Genomic DNA, 17185 nt, shown 5'->3' with positions numbered 1-17185 from the left:
CGTTGTTCAAGGGTCAACTGTAATTTCAAGTATACAAGTGATCATGAGGCATAGGCAAAGCAGCAAGAGTTCCAGGACTATAGTACAATCTCCCAGGTACCCACTCTGGCCAAGGTTAACATAAATGGTTTCTACATTACTTACATGAAAGAAAGTCATTTTGGTCATGAAGCATCTCAATTTTATGCCCATAGTTACATTTTCCAGGGATTATGGATTTGTGCCCCATAAATCCCTAGATTCCGGGATTATTTGCCATAAACAATCTTAGACATCCTGCTATAAGCAGTTTATAAATAAAGATTCTCTTGCCAACAGCTTGATCATGGACTTCTAGCTTTCAGAACAGTGAGGAAATAAATTTCTGTTATTTAAGCCACACCCCTCCTCCCCCCACAAAAAAGGATTCTCTGGCTAGCAAATAATTTATTTCCAGGAGGTCTGTCATTAGCATGTTGATGAAGAGTTTTGACCAAGTTACCTTCTTTCTTTCCTGGGGCATTCTCCTTTCCCCTCAAAAAGAAAACAGATTTCAGACCACTGTTTAACCATTTGTTTCCCATCTTGTGTATAAAATAACCTACCCTTGCAATGGGGTTTTTAGGGATAAAATGTGAGGCTGTATGTGAAAATATTTTGTAAACTACAAAATGTTATATGGTAGTTGTCACACGGAAGCAAAATGGAACTTACTTGTATATGGGTTTAGGCATGGCATGAGAGAGATACAAAAAAGGTTAAACTTATTTTAGATCATCAGAGAACAGTAAATGCTTAAAAAAATTTTAACCTTTCCATATTATATCCAGTGAAGGTAAGTGAAAAAGTCAATTGCCAGGGTACTAGGACAAGCTGAGAAGGCAGAAGAGGGATAGTGTTCCAAAGAAAGCAAACAAGAGTAACAGTAAATATGAGTATATACAACTTAAGGGTAAAGATAACTGCTTGAATATAAATATTTACTTTTGGGACTTCCCTGGCAGTCCAGTGGTTAAGAATCTATGTTTCCACTACAGGGGGCACGGGTTCAATCCCTGGTTGGGGAACTAAGATCCCGCATGCCGCAGGATCTTTATACATAAATAAAGATATATATTTACTTTTGCTCCCTACTGAAACAACACTAAAATAGTAGTAGAATAAATTTTTAAAGACATAAACTCACAAGGACAAAGAAAATAAGAGTCAAAAAATTTTGCTGAAAAGCAGATGGGTTAGTGATAATGGACTGAACACTTTAAGAGAGCTCAACCCTTTAACAGTGTGGAAAACTGAGAAGTAACCTGATTATACACTGTAAAACCCCCTAAAGTCTTGATAATGAGTATCCTTGGGTACGTGAAGTAGTTATATGTTCTGTTCCCTTTCCCTACTCTGTGAAGCCCTGTTGCCTCAGCAGACTGCCGCAGGTCTATTTTCTAGACAGGTAAGACAAACGGTCTTTAAACTGGGACACACCAAACACAAATGAAAATAGTTAAGTTAAAGGTTAGATACAGAATGGTGAGAGCCTTCTAGCCATCTTCACCTATTTGGTTCCCAGACATATATCACCCAGGCAGAAGATTTGAAGATACATCTCTGGGAAATCTGACCAGTCTAAGAAGAATGAAATAAGGATACTGACATTAGGGATTCTTCAAAGACAAGGCCTCACCAGATTATCAGTGAAGTCCAGATTTCCAAGCTTTGCTTGCTAAAAGCTTCCAGTCAGCTTTTTAGACAATGAGGAGCACTAAATTTCTGAGGAAAGGGTCTCACATGAAATATAGATACCAAAACAAAAACCAGAAAAAATCAACTTGAAAAATACAAGTCTGTACAGGGAGAAAACAGAAATCATTAATATTTAGTTTCATAGAAAGTTAAGATACACCACACATGAAACATGAATAAGATACTATAAAGAAGAACAAAAACAACAAAAGAGCTTTTGAAAATTAAAAAAGAAGCAGACATGGAAAACTTGATAGAGTTGGAAGATAAAGTTGAAGAAAAATAAGAAGAGCAAAAAGAGAGAAAAAAGATAGAACAATTGAAGGGTCATTCTAGGAAATACTTCATTCAAATGAGTCCCAGAAAAAGAAAACAAAATTTTTCCAAGAACTGAAGAATTAGTTTCCAGATGAAAAGGTTCAACACGTACCAGGCACAGCAGTAAAAGCAGACCCACACAAAGGCACACCATTATGAAACGTCATATCATAGGAAACAAAAAGATATAATCCAGACTTCCAGAGTTGAGGATAAAACAGGACACAGGTGAAGGATCAGGAGTCAGAATAGTTTCGTACTTCTCTAAGGCAATACTGGAAGCAAGTAGAATATGGATAATGCTTTCAAATTTTTGAAGAAAAATTATATCCAAATTAGAATGATATACCCAACCAAATTATCAACCAAGTGTGAAAGTAGAATAAAGACATTGTCAGACATTCAAAGTCTCAGAAAACAATTTGCCTCTCACTTACTCTTTCTTAGAAAAGCCCTGGAATAAGTGTTCTACCAAAGTACGGGAATAGACTGAGAAAAGGAAAACAAGGAATGTAGGAAATAGAAAAGATAAGTAGGGAAATTTGTAGCATGCTAGTAAAGAGAGAACCCAGAAAGACAGCTGCGCCAGAATAGAGAGCAGCCCAGCCACATAGGAACACAACAAAAGATACTAGGACAGAAAGCCTAAGACCCTTAATTCCCCAAGGACACTTTCTACCCCATTCATCTATACTACTCTGTTTTTTTTTAAATAGATGCATAAAACTTTAGAATTAGTAAGAATCTTTAGAACAAATAGTTTAAAAGCCAGTTTTGTAGAAAAAGAAAATGAGAACAAGTAACTTTCCAAAGTCACTAGCTGGTCACAGTAGAGCCAGCACCATGATCCAGGTTTCTTTCCTACTAGTCCTGTACCATTTTCATTACAATGTGCTGCTCTCCTACCTTAGAGATCATCCAGTCTATTGGTTCTTGACCTTTTTTTCCTTATCACATCAATCTTGAAGGATAAAGTACACTCCCACCATGAATAGTGGTTTATTCTAGAGGTGATTTTCAATCAGAAGACCTGGGACAGATCCGCTCTGGGAGAAAGGGGAGGGAGTTAACATATAATAACCTCCAGGACAGGGAATAGTTGGTGAAGCTTCCTTATTAGCATCAGCTTTCCCCTAACCTCACATTGAGAATGGCTTCCTCAATCTAGCTTTTTTCCCTTTTTTTTCCTTAAAAGGTATGCTTGACCATAGTCACTTAAGGGCTCAGAATTTGTGTTCCGTCTCATGACTTCCACCCAGGACAGTGTTCATTCCAGTATGTCATAGAGATTCCAATAATAAAGTATTATAGAAGGGGTCCATATTTATTTCATGGCCACCTACTGGAATCCCAGTGACCCCTACCCAAATAAACCATAGATTGGTTCCTAAGCACACAGAGGAAGGGGCCTAGAGGTTGTGGTTGTTAGTTCCACTGATAACTTGCTGATATTGCTCAGAATCTCTGAAAGGGTAAGGATGAACTACTGACTGACTGAGTGTGAGTTCTTGACCTACATCCTTTAGGTAGTCCTGGGGGCTCCTTGAATCCTTCCTTGGTCCTTAGAGCTAGAGAGCTCTTGTACCAACACTCTTGAATATGGTAAGTTTTTTGTTTTTGTTTTTTTTTTAATGATAGAATAAAAATAGTGAGCCATGAGAAAACAACTAATTTTTAGTTACTTACCTAATTAGTTGTCCTGCTGTTATGAAATAGAGACATGAAAAGGGAAAAGAGAGAAATGTCACAAAAAAATGGGTCTCAAAACTTATTTTTGTAGAAGTTTTGCTTTCTATTTTGTTTCTGTATATATTTTCTTCTATTATATTTCATATATTTAAATGTTGATTGAATATCATTCATTGAAAACAAAAGACTAAATAACAAATATATCGATTTTGATTAAATTATTACATCACAATCAATTATTGATGCAAATTAGGAAATGTGAGGGCAGGCCTTGACATGGATGGGAACAAACATTATTGTCTTACTATACTGAGACCTGTGCAGCCTTAGAAAATTATATCACCAAGAAAAAGATCAAATGACGAAAGCAAGGATAATAAGCTCTTACTGACTCACTGTTATGTGTGTGTATGTATGAACATGCTTACTGTCTACTGGTACTACAATTTCAAAATTATTAAGGTTTTAGACTGTGCTTTGAACTTCCTGAAGAAATTTGCTTTTGGAATTGTAAGTGGTAGTAGCAAATATCTCAAGAATAGTTTATGTTACAGTACAGTGAGTCCCCTACAGACGAACCTTCAAGTTGTGAATGTTCAAAGAGGCGAACGTGCATTTGCCTGTCCAATCACATAAATTAGTTCACTTGTCTGGCATACATTGTCACATGCATGCATTCTCTACAAGTGGTTGTGCTTTTGCATACTTTACAGTGCTGTATAGAGTACAGTAGTGCAGTATCTTTATTTCAAGCCTAGGATGTCCGGGAGCAAGTGTAAAAGCAGTGGTGATGCAGCTGGTACTGCTGAAGAACGGAAGAGATTCATGACTCAGGAAATGGCAAAGGGAGTTTCTTTATTTGAGGAGGCACTGTTAGTTTTTGAGGCTCAGGACCCAAACGTAGAACGGTACATGAAGGTTGCAGCAGCCGTTCAGAATGCAATCCAGTGCTACTGTGTCATCTATGATGAGGGAAAAAAGAACTACTACCCAGACATCACTGGATCATTTTTTCAAGAGAGTAGATAGAATTGAATCCGGCAAGGAACCAGAACCTGTGCCATCAATGTCAGGTGTGAGTGAAATTGCATCTTGCCCTCCTTCTCCTATTGCTGATGATCCTTCAGCTCTACCATCTCCCACCTCCTCTCCCTCTTCCAGTCAGTAACTCTTCTTGGCTCTTCACTTGATGCCAGCCCCTGTATGCCAGCTGTTGTACTGTACTACTGTACTTTTCAAGGTACTGTACTGTAAGATTAAAAATGTTTTCTTTATTTTCTGTTTGTTTTTTATGTATTATTTGTGTGAAAAGTATTATAAACCTATTACAGTACAGTACTATATAGCCGATTGTGTTAGTCAGGTACCTAGGCTAACTTTGTTGGACTTAACAAACAAATTGAACTTACGAACGTGCTCTCGGAATGGAACTCATTCATATGTAGGGGACTTACTGTATTTACAAAGGACCAAAGAAATTCAAGAGTATAGATGTTTTTTTCCCCTCATTCAATTTACCTAATGTTATTTAATATTAATCAGCAATTTGTCTGTAATTAGAAGGTAGTCCTTTCCTGATATCTCATCCCTTAATATTTAACAGTATTCTTTTAGTTCAGTACAGAAATGTATTTTGACAAATTTGGGGGCTTTTGTGGCTTAGTTTGGTTTTTTGTTTTGTTTGTTTAGGAGGTTTATGTTAAATACATACATGATTTTATTTAAAGATGGTTTACACTGCAAACTGCCTAGGGGAAAATGCCAAAATCAGGTATTTGCATCTTGTCATAAATCTCTCTCCATCCCTTTAGTAACTGCTGGAATCAGATTCAAATGAATGACTTACAAGGGTGGTTTCAAGCTTCATAAAGATAGGACTTAAATGAATCCACAGGATAATTGGAGTAAAGCCTATATTTGGCTCAAATGTACTTTTTATTATAAGATAACTACAGAAGATATTTGCTAAGTGGTTGATTGGAAAACACAAGAGGGAATGGGAAATTTAGATTAATGGGTGTAGGTTTGGAACTGCCTAGTCAGGCATTTAAAAGCAGTGAGAGTAGCTACAACCTGGTGACAAATATGCAGACAAAGATCTAGCAGCTGAACCTGCTGATGCTGCTAGGATGAGTCTGCCATAGTATCCTAAAGCTGTCTCTAAAGACTGGATCATAACCTCTTGACTCCTGTGTGTTACACAAGAGACCACCACTCTTGCTTATCATTACAAAATTTAAGGGCTAAAGTACACAAGGACCTTCTTGCCTTCTATTTTGTACTCCAAAGGTTGGTTGTATCATTTTCCAAGAAGTTATTATTTTGCAAAAACTCAAACTCTTTTCCCTACTATGCTTGTGTATATTTCAACATTCTTTCTCAGAGGAACCTCAGTAAATAGAAGTGAAATTGTTTTAATAGTGATAGTATAGAAACAGTAAACTATCAAAAGTAAACTTTTGTCTTCAGTGCTTGAATTCTCATATCCTCTTATTATCACTACTGCTAGTTCCTAGGGTAAATGACCAGGAAAATAAATTCCTGAACTCTAGAGCTAATTTCTCTATATAATCTAGTCAGTGGATTCCTTATCCGTCATTCCTAAATGGAAGAGGAAATTATTCCCAGAGCTCGTTTTATTTGTTTAATTTCTCATAACTTTTTTTTTTTAACATACTAACAGTAGTTCTTCTAAACGTATGGTAGCTATAAAACAACAACAGCCAAAAAAGACAGCTCTTCAAGAGAAAGCAAAAGTGACTATTTTAAGATCAAATCAAGTAGATTTCAAAACTAAGAATATTACAAGGGATAAAGAAGGTTTTTTTTTCCTTCATAATGATGAAAGGGTCTGTCAAGAGAACATAGAATACCAACACTAGTATTCTATACCTAGTAACAAAATTTGAAATATATGAAGCAAACTCTGATAGAACTACCAGGGAAAATCCTTGTGGATAAAAGAAATCTACATTTATAGTCGGAGATTTCATTACAATTCAGTAATTGTTGGAACAAGTAGGCAGTAAATCAGAAAGGATAAAGTATACCTGAATGACACTGTCAACCAGCTTGTCCTATTTAACATTTATAGAACACCTCACTCAACAACAGCAGAATACACAGTTTTTTTTTCCTCAGTGCACACAGAACATCTACCAAGATAGACCTTCTTCTGTGCTATAAAACAAATCTCAATAAATTTGAGTGTTCAAGTCATGCAAAGTATCTTCTCTAGCCACAAGGAAATTAAATTAGAAATCGATAACAGGTAGCTTCTTGGAAAATTTCCAAGTAATTGTAGCCTAACACACTTCTAAATGTCCCATTGGGTCAAAGGAAAAAAAAAGAGCCAAAGGAAATTAGAAAGTATTTTTCAACTGTATGAAATAAAAATACAACATAACATTTATGAGATGTCCCGAAAGCAGCACTTAGAGGCAAATATACGGCACTCCATGCCTGTATTAGAAGAGAAGAAATATCTCAAATTTATGACTTCAACTTCTACCTTAAACTCGAAAAAGAAGAGCAAATGAAACCTGAAGTAAGCAGAAGAAAGGACATAATAAAGATCAGAGGTGAAATCAGTGAAATGGAAAATAGAGAAACAATAGAGAAAAATCAGTGAAATCAAGAGCTGGTTCTTTGAGAAGATCTATAAAATTGAAAATTCACTATCCAAACTGATTGGGTTTTAAAAAAAAAGTCATAAATTACCAGTATCAAAAATGAACTAAGTAACAACACTACAGATTACACAGATGCTAAAATAGAATATTATGAATAATCTTATGCCAATAAATTGGACAACTTAGATAAACTGGACAAATTACTTGAAAGATACAAAGTACCAAAACTCTTGCAAGAAGAAATAGGTAAACTGAGTGGTCCGCATCTATTACAGAAGTTAAATGTTTTAAAACTTTCAGCAAAGAAAATGCCATGGCTGAATGGCTTCTCATGAATTCTGCCAAACATTTAAAGGAGAAGTAATACCACTTCTACATAAAATCTTTAAAAAATTAAAGAGGGGATACTTTCCAACTCAACTTATAAGACCAGCATTACCCTAATAACAAAACCAGATAAAGAGGGGCTTCCCTGGTGGCACAGTGGTTAAGAATCCGCCTGCCAATGCAGGGACATGGGTTCGAGCCCTGCCCGGGGAAGATCCCACATGCCGCAGAGCAGCTAAGCCCGTGCACCACAACTACTGAGCCCACATGCCACAACTACTGAAGCCCACGTGCCTAGAGCCCGTGCTCTGCAACAAGAGAAGCCACTGCAATGAGAAGCCCGTGCACTGCAGCGAAGAGTAGCCCCCACTCGCCGCAACCAGAGAAAGCCCACGCACAGCAACGAAGACCCAACTCAGTCAAAATTTTTTTTAATTTTTAAATTAAAAAAAAAAACCAGATAAAGACATTACAAGGAAAGCAGAGACTCTCAAAAGAGAATTTTAAGCAATTCTAAGCAATTAAAAAAATGTTAGTAAGCCAAATCCAACAATATATAAAAAGGATAATACATTATGACCAAGTGGAGTTTATTGCAGGAATACAGTATTTGTTTTACATTCAAAAGTCATTGTAATTTGCTATTTTTAACAGACCAAAGAAGAAAATCTGTAGTATTTTAAGAAAACCAATATTCTAAGAAAAATTATTTGAGGAAGTCCATCTTCCATTTCTTATAAAAATTTTCAGCACACTAGGAAAAGAAGGAAACTTCATCAGCCTGATAAGGGATGTTCATAAAAAACAGAAAGATTACACTATACTTAATGGTAAAAGACTGAATGTTTCCATAACATAAGGAACAAATCAAAGATGTCCATTCCTACCACTTATTTTCAGCATTATAGTGGGGATTCTAGTCATGTAATAAGGCAAGAAAAAGAAATTAAAGTCATCCAGATTAGAAAAGGAAGAGTAAAAGCTGTCTTTATTTGCAGATGACTTGATCGTCTACATAGAAAGCCTAGAAGAAAAGTTCTAGAACTAATAACTACGTTTAGCCAAGTTGTAGGATGCAAGATCAATCAATGGGCAAAAAATCAATGTATTTCTGTATGCTGGCAGTGAACAATCAGAAATTGAAATTTTAAAAATACCTATTATAATAACATTAAAAGTATGAAATACTTAGGCATAAATCTGACAAAAGATGTGCAAGACTGAAACATACAAAACATTGATGAGGGATATTAAAGAACTGAATAAATCTAGAGATATACCATATTCATGGACTAGAAGATTCAATCTTTTTAAAAGTTAGTTCTCACTCTTTGACATAAATTGTAGCAGTATCCTTCTGGATCTGCCTCCTAGAGTAATGAAAATAAAAACAAACATAAACAAGTGGGACCTAACTAAACTTAAATGCTTTTGCACAGCAAAGGAAACCATAAACAAAATGACAATCAACCCACAGAATGGGAGAAAATATTTGCAAACAAAGCAACTAACAAAGGATTACTCTCCAAAATATACTAACAGCTCATGCAGCTCAATATCAAAAAAAACAACCCAGTCAAAAAATGGTCAGAAGATCTAAATAGACATTTCTCCAAAGAAGTCATACAGGTGGCCAACAGGCACATGAAAAGATGCTCAACATCACTAATTTTTAGAGAAATGCAAATCAAAACTACAATGAGGTATCACCTCACACTAGTCAGAATGGCCATCATCAAAAAGTCTACAAACAATAAATGCTGGAGAGGGTGTGGAGAAAAGGGAACGCTCCTACACTGTTGGTGGGAATGTAAATTGGTACAGCCACTATGGAGAATAGTATGGAGGTTCCTTAAAAAACTAAAACTAGAGCTACCACATGATCCAGCAGTCCCACTCCTGAGCATATATCCAGAAAAAAATATAATTTGAAAATATACATGCACCCCAGTGTTCACTGCAGCACTATTTACAATAGCTGAGACATGGAAACAGCCTAAATGTCCATTGACAGCAGAATGGATAAAGAAGATGTGGTACATATATACAATGGAATGTTACTCTGCCATAAAAAAGAATGAAATAATGCCATTTGCAGCAACATGGATGGACCTAGAGATTATCATACTAAGTGAAATAAGTTAGACAAAGACAAATATATGGTATCAGTTATATGTGGAATCTAAAAAGATGATACAGGTGAACTTATTTACAAAACAGAAACAGACTCACAGACTTGGAAAACATACTTATGGTTACCAAAGGGAAAAGGTGGGTGGGAGATAAATAAGGAGTTTGGGACTAACAAATGCACACTACTATATATTAAAATAAATAATCAACAAGGACCTACTGTATAGCACAGGGAACTCTACTCAGTATTCTGTAATAACCTATATGGGAAAAGAATCTGAAAAAGAATGGCTATATGTATATGTATAACTGAATCACTTTGCTGTACACCTGAAACTAACACAACATTATAAATCAATATAAAATAAAAATTAAATTTAAAAAATAAATTAATTAAAATGTCAGTTCTCTCCAACTTGATTTATAGATTCAAACTAATCACAATCAAATTCAAGCAGGCTGTTTTAGACACTGACAAGTCAATTCTAAAGTTCTCGTGGAAATGTAAAGAACCTAGAATAGCCAAAATACTTTGAAAAAGAACTAAAGTTGGTAAGATTAACACAGCCTACTTTCAGAACTTTCTGTAAAGCTACAAGTAATCCCAACAATGTGGTATTGATGTAAAAGTTGATTAGTGTAAGTGAATAACACCATACATGTATGGCCAATTCATTTTTTTTAACTTTTTATTTTGAGATAATTGTAGATTCATATGCAGCTGTAAGAAATAATACAGAGAATTCCTTGTACCCTTTACCCAGTTCCCCTAATCTTCCAAAATTGTATTACAGTATCACAGCCAGGACATTGATTTTGATACAATCAATGTACACAATATTTCTAACACTACAAGGATCACTCATATTGCCCTTCTATAGCCATACCTTTCCTCTTGTCCTTACTTAATCTCTGGCAACCAAAATGTTGCTATTTCTCTAATACTGTAATTTCAAAAATGTTTTATAAATGAAACCATACTTTTCCAGATTGGATTTTTTTCACTAGCTATAATTCTCTGGAGATTCACTCAGGTTGGTATATTTATAAATAGTTTGTTCCTTTTTATTGTTGAATAGTAGTCTATGACATGGATGCCACAGTTTAAGCATTCACCCATTTAAGGACATCTGAGTTGTTTCCAGTTTGGGGCTATTACAAATAAAGCTGCTATCAACAGGATTTGGGTAAACATAAATCTTTATTTCTATGAGATAATTATCCAAGAGTACAATTGCTGGGTTTTATGGTAGTTTCATGTTTAGTTTCTTAACAAACTGCCAAACTGTTTTCAGAGTGGCTATACTATTTTACATCCCTACCAAAAAATGTATGAGTGACCCCATTTCTCTGCATCCTCACCAGCATTTGATATTGTTGCTTTTTAAAAATCTTAGCTTTTTGATGATGTAAAATTACATCTCAATGTAGTTTTAATTTATATTTCCCCAACGGCTAATAATGTTAAACATTATTTCATAGTGTTGAATGTTGAATTCTTTACATATTCTAGATACTAGTCCTTTTTTAGATGCCTGGTTTGCAAATATTTATCCCAATATGTAGCTTTTCTTTTCATCCTCTTAATAGGTGTTTCACAGAACAATAGTTTTTAATTTTGATAAAGTCCAATTTATTAATTTTTCCTCTTATAGATTGTGCTTTGGTTTCAAGTGTAACTCTTTGCCTGTCTCTTGGTCTCCTTTACTTTTTTCTAAAGTTTTTATAGTTTTATATTTTACATTAGGTCCATCATCCATTTGATTTGATTATTGTATAAAATGTGAAACTTAGAGCACTTAGTATTTTGCTTAAGAATGACCAATTGTTCCAGCACTGTTTGTTGAAAGGCTATCTTTCTTCCATTGAATTGCTTTTGTGATCTTGCCAAAAAAAAGTTGGTCCTATTTGTGTGGGTTTGTTTCTGGGCTGTCTATAATGTTCTATTGATCTATGTATCTATCCCGCCACCCAGTCTTGATTAATGTAGCTATATAATAAGTCTCAAAGTTGGAGGGACTGATTTTTTCTACTTTATTCTTCTTTTTCAAAATTGTTTCTACTATTCTAGTTTCTTTTCCCTTCCATATAAATTTTAGAATAATGTTTATATCTACAAAGAATCTTGCTGGGATTTTGATAGACATTGCCTTAAACATGTTTATCAATTTGGGGAGAATTGACACCCTTACTGTGTTGAGTATTCCAACCCATGAATGCAATATGTCTCTCTGTTTATTTAAATCTTTGATTTCTTTTCTCAGCATTGTGTAGTTTTAGGATTATACCTATAATTTTTTTTTGGAAAAATTGTAAATGTTTTTTTTTTATTTCATTGTCTGCATGTTCATTACAAGTATATAGAAATACAAATGACTTTATGTTTATCTTTTATCTTTGCTAAACTCACTGATTAGTTCTAGGAGTTTTTGGTAGATTCTTTGGAATTTTCTATGTAAACCATCATGTCATCTGCAAATAGGAACAGTTTTATTTCTTCCATTTTGATCTGTAAGCCTTTTGTTTTCCTTTCTTGATTTATTGCTATGGCTAGAACTTATAGCACTATGTTGAAAAAGAGCAGTGAGAGATGAATTCTTACCTGGATTCCAGTCCTAGGGGACAAAACCATACAGACCTTAATGGTTAGCTATAAGGTTTTTTGGTAGCTGCTCTTTATCAAGTTGAAGAAGTTTCCCTCTATTCCTATTTTTAAAGAGTTTTTATCATGAATGGGTGTCAGATTTTGCCAAATGCATTTTCTCCATCAGTTGATATGATCCTACAATTTTTCTTCTTTAGCCTCTTAATACAGTGGATTACATTAATTGATTTTTGAATATTCAACCAGCCTTGCATCCCTTGAATAAATCACACTTGGTCACAATGTATAACTTTTTTAAAATATTAAATGCTGAATTCTATTTGCTAATATTCTGTTAATGATTATTTGCATCTATGTTCATGAGAGATGTTAGTCTGTGGTTTTCTAATTTTGTACTGTTTTAGTCTGATTTTGGTATCAGAGTAACATTAGCATCATAGAATATTGAGAAGAGTTTCCTTCTCTTCTATTTGTTGGATAAGATTATGTAAAATTTGTCTTAATTCTTCTTTAAATGTTTAGTAGAAATTTTCAGTGTAATCATCTGGGCCTGGAAATTTGCTTTTCAGGAGCTTTTAAATTACAGATTAAATTGTCTTAATAGTTATAAGGTTATTGAAATTATTTACATCATATTAGATGAGGTGTGGCAATTTGTGTTTTTTGAGAAAGGGGTCCATATTGTCTAAGTTGTTAAATTTATGTTTGTAGAGTTGCTCATAGTATTCACTTACCCTTTTGATTTCTGTAGGGTCTGTAGTGATATCCCCATTTTATTGCTGATATTAGTAACTTGTGTCTTCTCTTTTTTCTTTCACAGTCTTACTAGAGATCTCTGGTATTTTATTGATCCAGTTCTTTGTTTAATTTTTTCTTCTGTTTTCAATTTCATTAATTCTTGTTCTTATTTTTTTCCTTCTACTTGTTTGGGTTTATTTAGCTCCCCCCGCCCAGGTTCTTGAGATAGAAGTTTATATTATTAATTTAAGACTTTACCTCTTTTTTATTGTAAGTATTTAGTGCCATAAATTTCCCTTTCAGCACTGCTTTAGCTGTGTTGCACAAAATTTGACATATTGTATTTTATTTTTATTCAGCTTATTGTATGTTTTTAAATTTTCCTTAAGACTTCCTCTTTGCCCAGTGGATTATTTAAAAGTGTGTTGTTTTGTTTGGCATTTTATCTTTCTGTTACTGATTTCTCAGTTGATTCCATTGTGGACAGAAACATACTCTGTATGATTTCAGTTCCTTTAAGTTTATTGAAGTTTGCTTTATGGTCCATGATATATTCTATTTTGGATGATGTTCTTTAGGCACTTGAAAAAAAAAAGTGTATTCTACTCTTGTTAGGTGGAGTGTTTTTTAAATGTTATTTAGATTCTGTTAATTTATGGTGTTGTTGAGTTCTTCTATATCCTTGCTAACTTTATGTGTAGTTTCTGTCAGTTGCTGAGAGAAGGATGTTGAAGTCTCCAACTATCACGGATTTGTCTGTTTCTCCCTTCAGGTCTATCGTTTTTGCTTCATGTATTTTTCAGCTCTGTTGTTTGGTGCATACACACTTAGGATTGCTATGTCTTGTTAGTGGGTTGAAACCTTTATTGTTATATAATGTCTGTCTCTCTCACTGGTTATTTTCTTTGTTCTAAAGTATGTTTTATCTGATATTAATATAGCCATTCTAGCTTTCCTTTGATGTTTGTGTTACATCTTCATTTCTGTCCTTTTGCTTTCAGTGTGCCTATATCATTATATTTGAGGTGAGAGCCTTATAGACAGGATGTAGATGAGTCATATTTCTCAATCCACTCTGCCAATTTCATTGGTATTCTTTTGAAGTTTAATATAATTATATGTTAGGGCTTAAGTCTGCCATTTTATTTTTTGTTTTCTGATTATTCTGTTTTTTATTTCTCTGTTCTTTTTTTTCCCCTACCTTTCTGTGGGTTCCCATGAAGTATTTTTTTAGGATTGTCTATAGTGCTTTGATTTCACTATAGTGTCACTTGAACACTTGTACAGTTCCATTTTGATTTATCTATAGTGTCTTTGAATATATCCATAATGTTTAAAATTTTTTCTGTAGTGTGTTCTGTATAACATTTTCAATGGTTACTCTAGGTATTACATTATGTATACATAATTTATCATAATCTACTGGTGTTGTCATTTTACTAGTTCAAGTGAAATGTAGAAATCTAACCTCTCTTTATGTACCTTTACCCTCTCCCATTTATAGTCATCCTCAGTATGTTCTCTACATACACATAGAACCACATCAGACACTGTTATACTTTTTGCTTCCACCCTCAAACATAATTTAGAAATTCAAAAGAAGGAAAGCCTGTTCCACCCATATTTTTGCTTACTGTGTTCTTTCTTCTTGATGTTACAGCATTTCCTTTCCATTAGATAACTTCCTGTAGCCATTCTTTTGGGGAATGTCTGCTGGTGACAGATTCTTTCAGTTTTCCTTTATCTGAGAAGATCTTGATTTCTTTTCATTTTTTTGTAACATCTTTATTGGAGTATAATTGCTTTATAATGGTGTGTTAGTTTCTGCTTTATAACAAAGTGAATCAGTTATACATATACATATATCCCCATATCTCTTCCCTCTTGCGTCTCCCTCCCTCCCACCCTCCCTATCCCACCCCTCTAGGTGGTCACAAAACACCAAGCTGATCTCCCTGTGCTATGCGGCTGCTTCCCACTAGCTATCTATTTTACATTTGGTAGTGTATATATGTCCATGCCTCTCTCTCACTTTGTCCCAGCTTACCCTTCCCCCTCCCCATATCCTCAAGTCCATTCTCTAGTAGGTCTGCGTCTTTATTCCTGTCTTGCCCCTAGGTTCTTCATGACCATTTTTCTTCTTTTTAGATTCCATATATATGTGTTAGCATACAGTATTTGTTTTTCTCTTTCTGACTTACTTCACTCTGTTTGACAGACTCTCGGTCCATCCACCTCACTACAAATAACTCCATTTCGTTTCTTTATATGGCTGAGTAATATTCCATTGTATATATGTGCCACATCTTGTTTAGCCATTCATCTATTGATGGACACTTAGGTTGCTTCCATGTCCTGGCTATTGTAAATAGAGCTGCAATGAACATTGTGGTACATGACTCTTTTTGAAATATGGTTTTCTCAGGGTATATGCCCAGTAGTGGGATACTGCTGGGTAGTATGATGGTTCTATTTTTAGTTTTTTAAGGAACCTCCATACTGTTCTCCATAGTGGCTGTATCAATTTACATCCCTACCAACAGTGCAAGAGGGTTCCCTTTTCTCCACACCCTCTCCAGCATTTATTGTTTGTAGATTTTTTGATGATGGCCATTCTGACTCGTGTGAGATGATATCTCATTGTAGTTTTGATTTGCATTTCTCTAATGATTAATGATGTTGAGCATTCTTTCATATGTTTGTTGGCAATCTGTATGTCTTCTTTGGAGAAATGTCTATTTAGGTCTTCTGCCCATTTTTGGATTGGGTTGTTTGTTTTTTTGATACTGAGCTGCATGAGCTGCTTGTAAATTTTGGAGATTAATCCTTTGTCAGTTGCTTCATTTGCAAATATTTTCTCCCATTCTGAGGGTTGTCTTTTGGTCTTGTTTATGGTTTCCTTTGCTGTGCAAAAGCTTTTAAGTTTCATTAGGTCCCATTTGTTTATTTTTGTTTTTATTTCCATTTCTCTAGGAGGTGTGTCAAAAAGGATCTTGCTGTGATTTATGTCATGGAGTGTTCTGCTTATGTTTTCCTCTAAGAGTTTAATAGTGTTTGGCCTTACATTTAGGTCTTTAATCCATTTTGAGTTTATTTTTGTGTATGGTGTTAGGGAGTGTTCAAATTTCATTCTTTTACATGTAGCTGTCCAGTTTTCCCAGCACCACTTATTGAAGAGGCTGTCTTTTCTCCACTGTATATTCTTGCCTCCTTTATCAAAGATAAGGTGACCATATGTGCGTGGGTTTATCTCTGGGCTTTCTATCCTGTTCCATTGATCTATATTTCTGTTTTTGTGCCAGTACCATACTGTCTTGATTACTGTAGCTTTGTAGTATAGTCTGAAGTCAGGGAGCCCGATTCCTCCAGCTCCATTTTTCTTTCTCAAGATTGCTTTGGCTATTCGGCGTCTTTTGCGTTTCCATACAAATTGTGAAATTTTTTGTTCTAGTTCTGTGAAAAATGCCAGTGGTAGTTTGATAGGGATTGCATTGAATCTGTAGATTGCTTTGGGTAGTATAGTCATTTTTACCATGTTGAGTCTTCCAATCCAAGAACATGGTATATCTCTCCATCTATTTGTATCATCTTTAATTTCTTTCATCAGTGTCTTATAATTTTCTGCATACAGGTCTTTTGTCTCCTTAGGTAGGTTTATTCCTAGATATTTTATTCTTTTTGTTGCAATGGTAAAGGGCAGTGTTTTCTTACTTTCACTTTCAGATCATCACTTAGTGATGATCATCATTAGTGTATAAATCATCATTAGCATATAGGAATGCAAGAGATTTCTGTGCATTAATTTTGTATCCTGCTACTTTACCAAATTCATTGATTAGCTCTAGTAGTTTTCTGGTCGCATCTTTAGGATTCTCTATGTATAGTATCATGTCATCTGCAAACAGTGACAGCTTTACTTCTTCTTTTCCAATTTGGATTCCTTTTATTTCTTGTTCTTCCCTGATTGCTGTGGCTAAAACTTCCAAAACTATGTTGAATGATAGTGGTGAGAGTGGGCAACCTTGTC

At 34.7% G+C, this 17185-nt stretch overlaps 1 protein-coding gene across 4 annotated transcripts in view; it reads left to right on the top strand.

Moving 5' to 3' along the window:
• Positions 1 to 17185, top strand: part of SREK1IP1 (SREK1 interacting protein 1) — a 57010-nt gene that overhangs the window by 29439 nt on the left and 10386 nt on the right. The gene's annotated exons all lie outside the window — the stretch shown is intronic.

The sequence above is a fragment of the Eschrichtius robustus genome, chromosome 2, assembly GCF_028021215.1.
Source record: "Eschrichtius robustus isolate mEscRob2 chromosome 2, mEscRob2.pri, whole genome shotgun sequence".
In the NCBI taxonomy this organism is placed as follows: domain Eukaryota; kingdom Metazoa; phylum Chordata; class Mammalia; order Artiodactyla; family Eschrichtiidae; genus Eschrichtius; species Eschrichtius robustus.
This window is presented reverse-complemented; position numbering and strand designations above follow the sequence as displayed.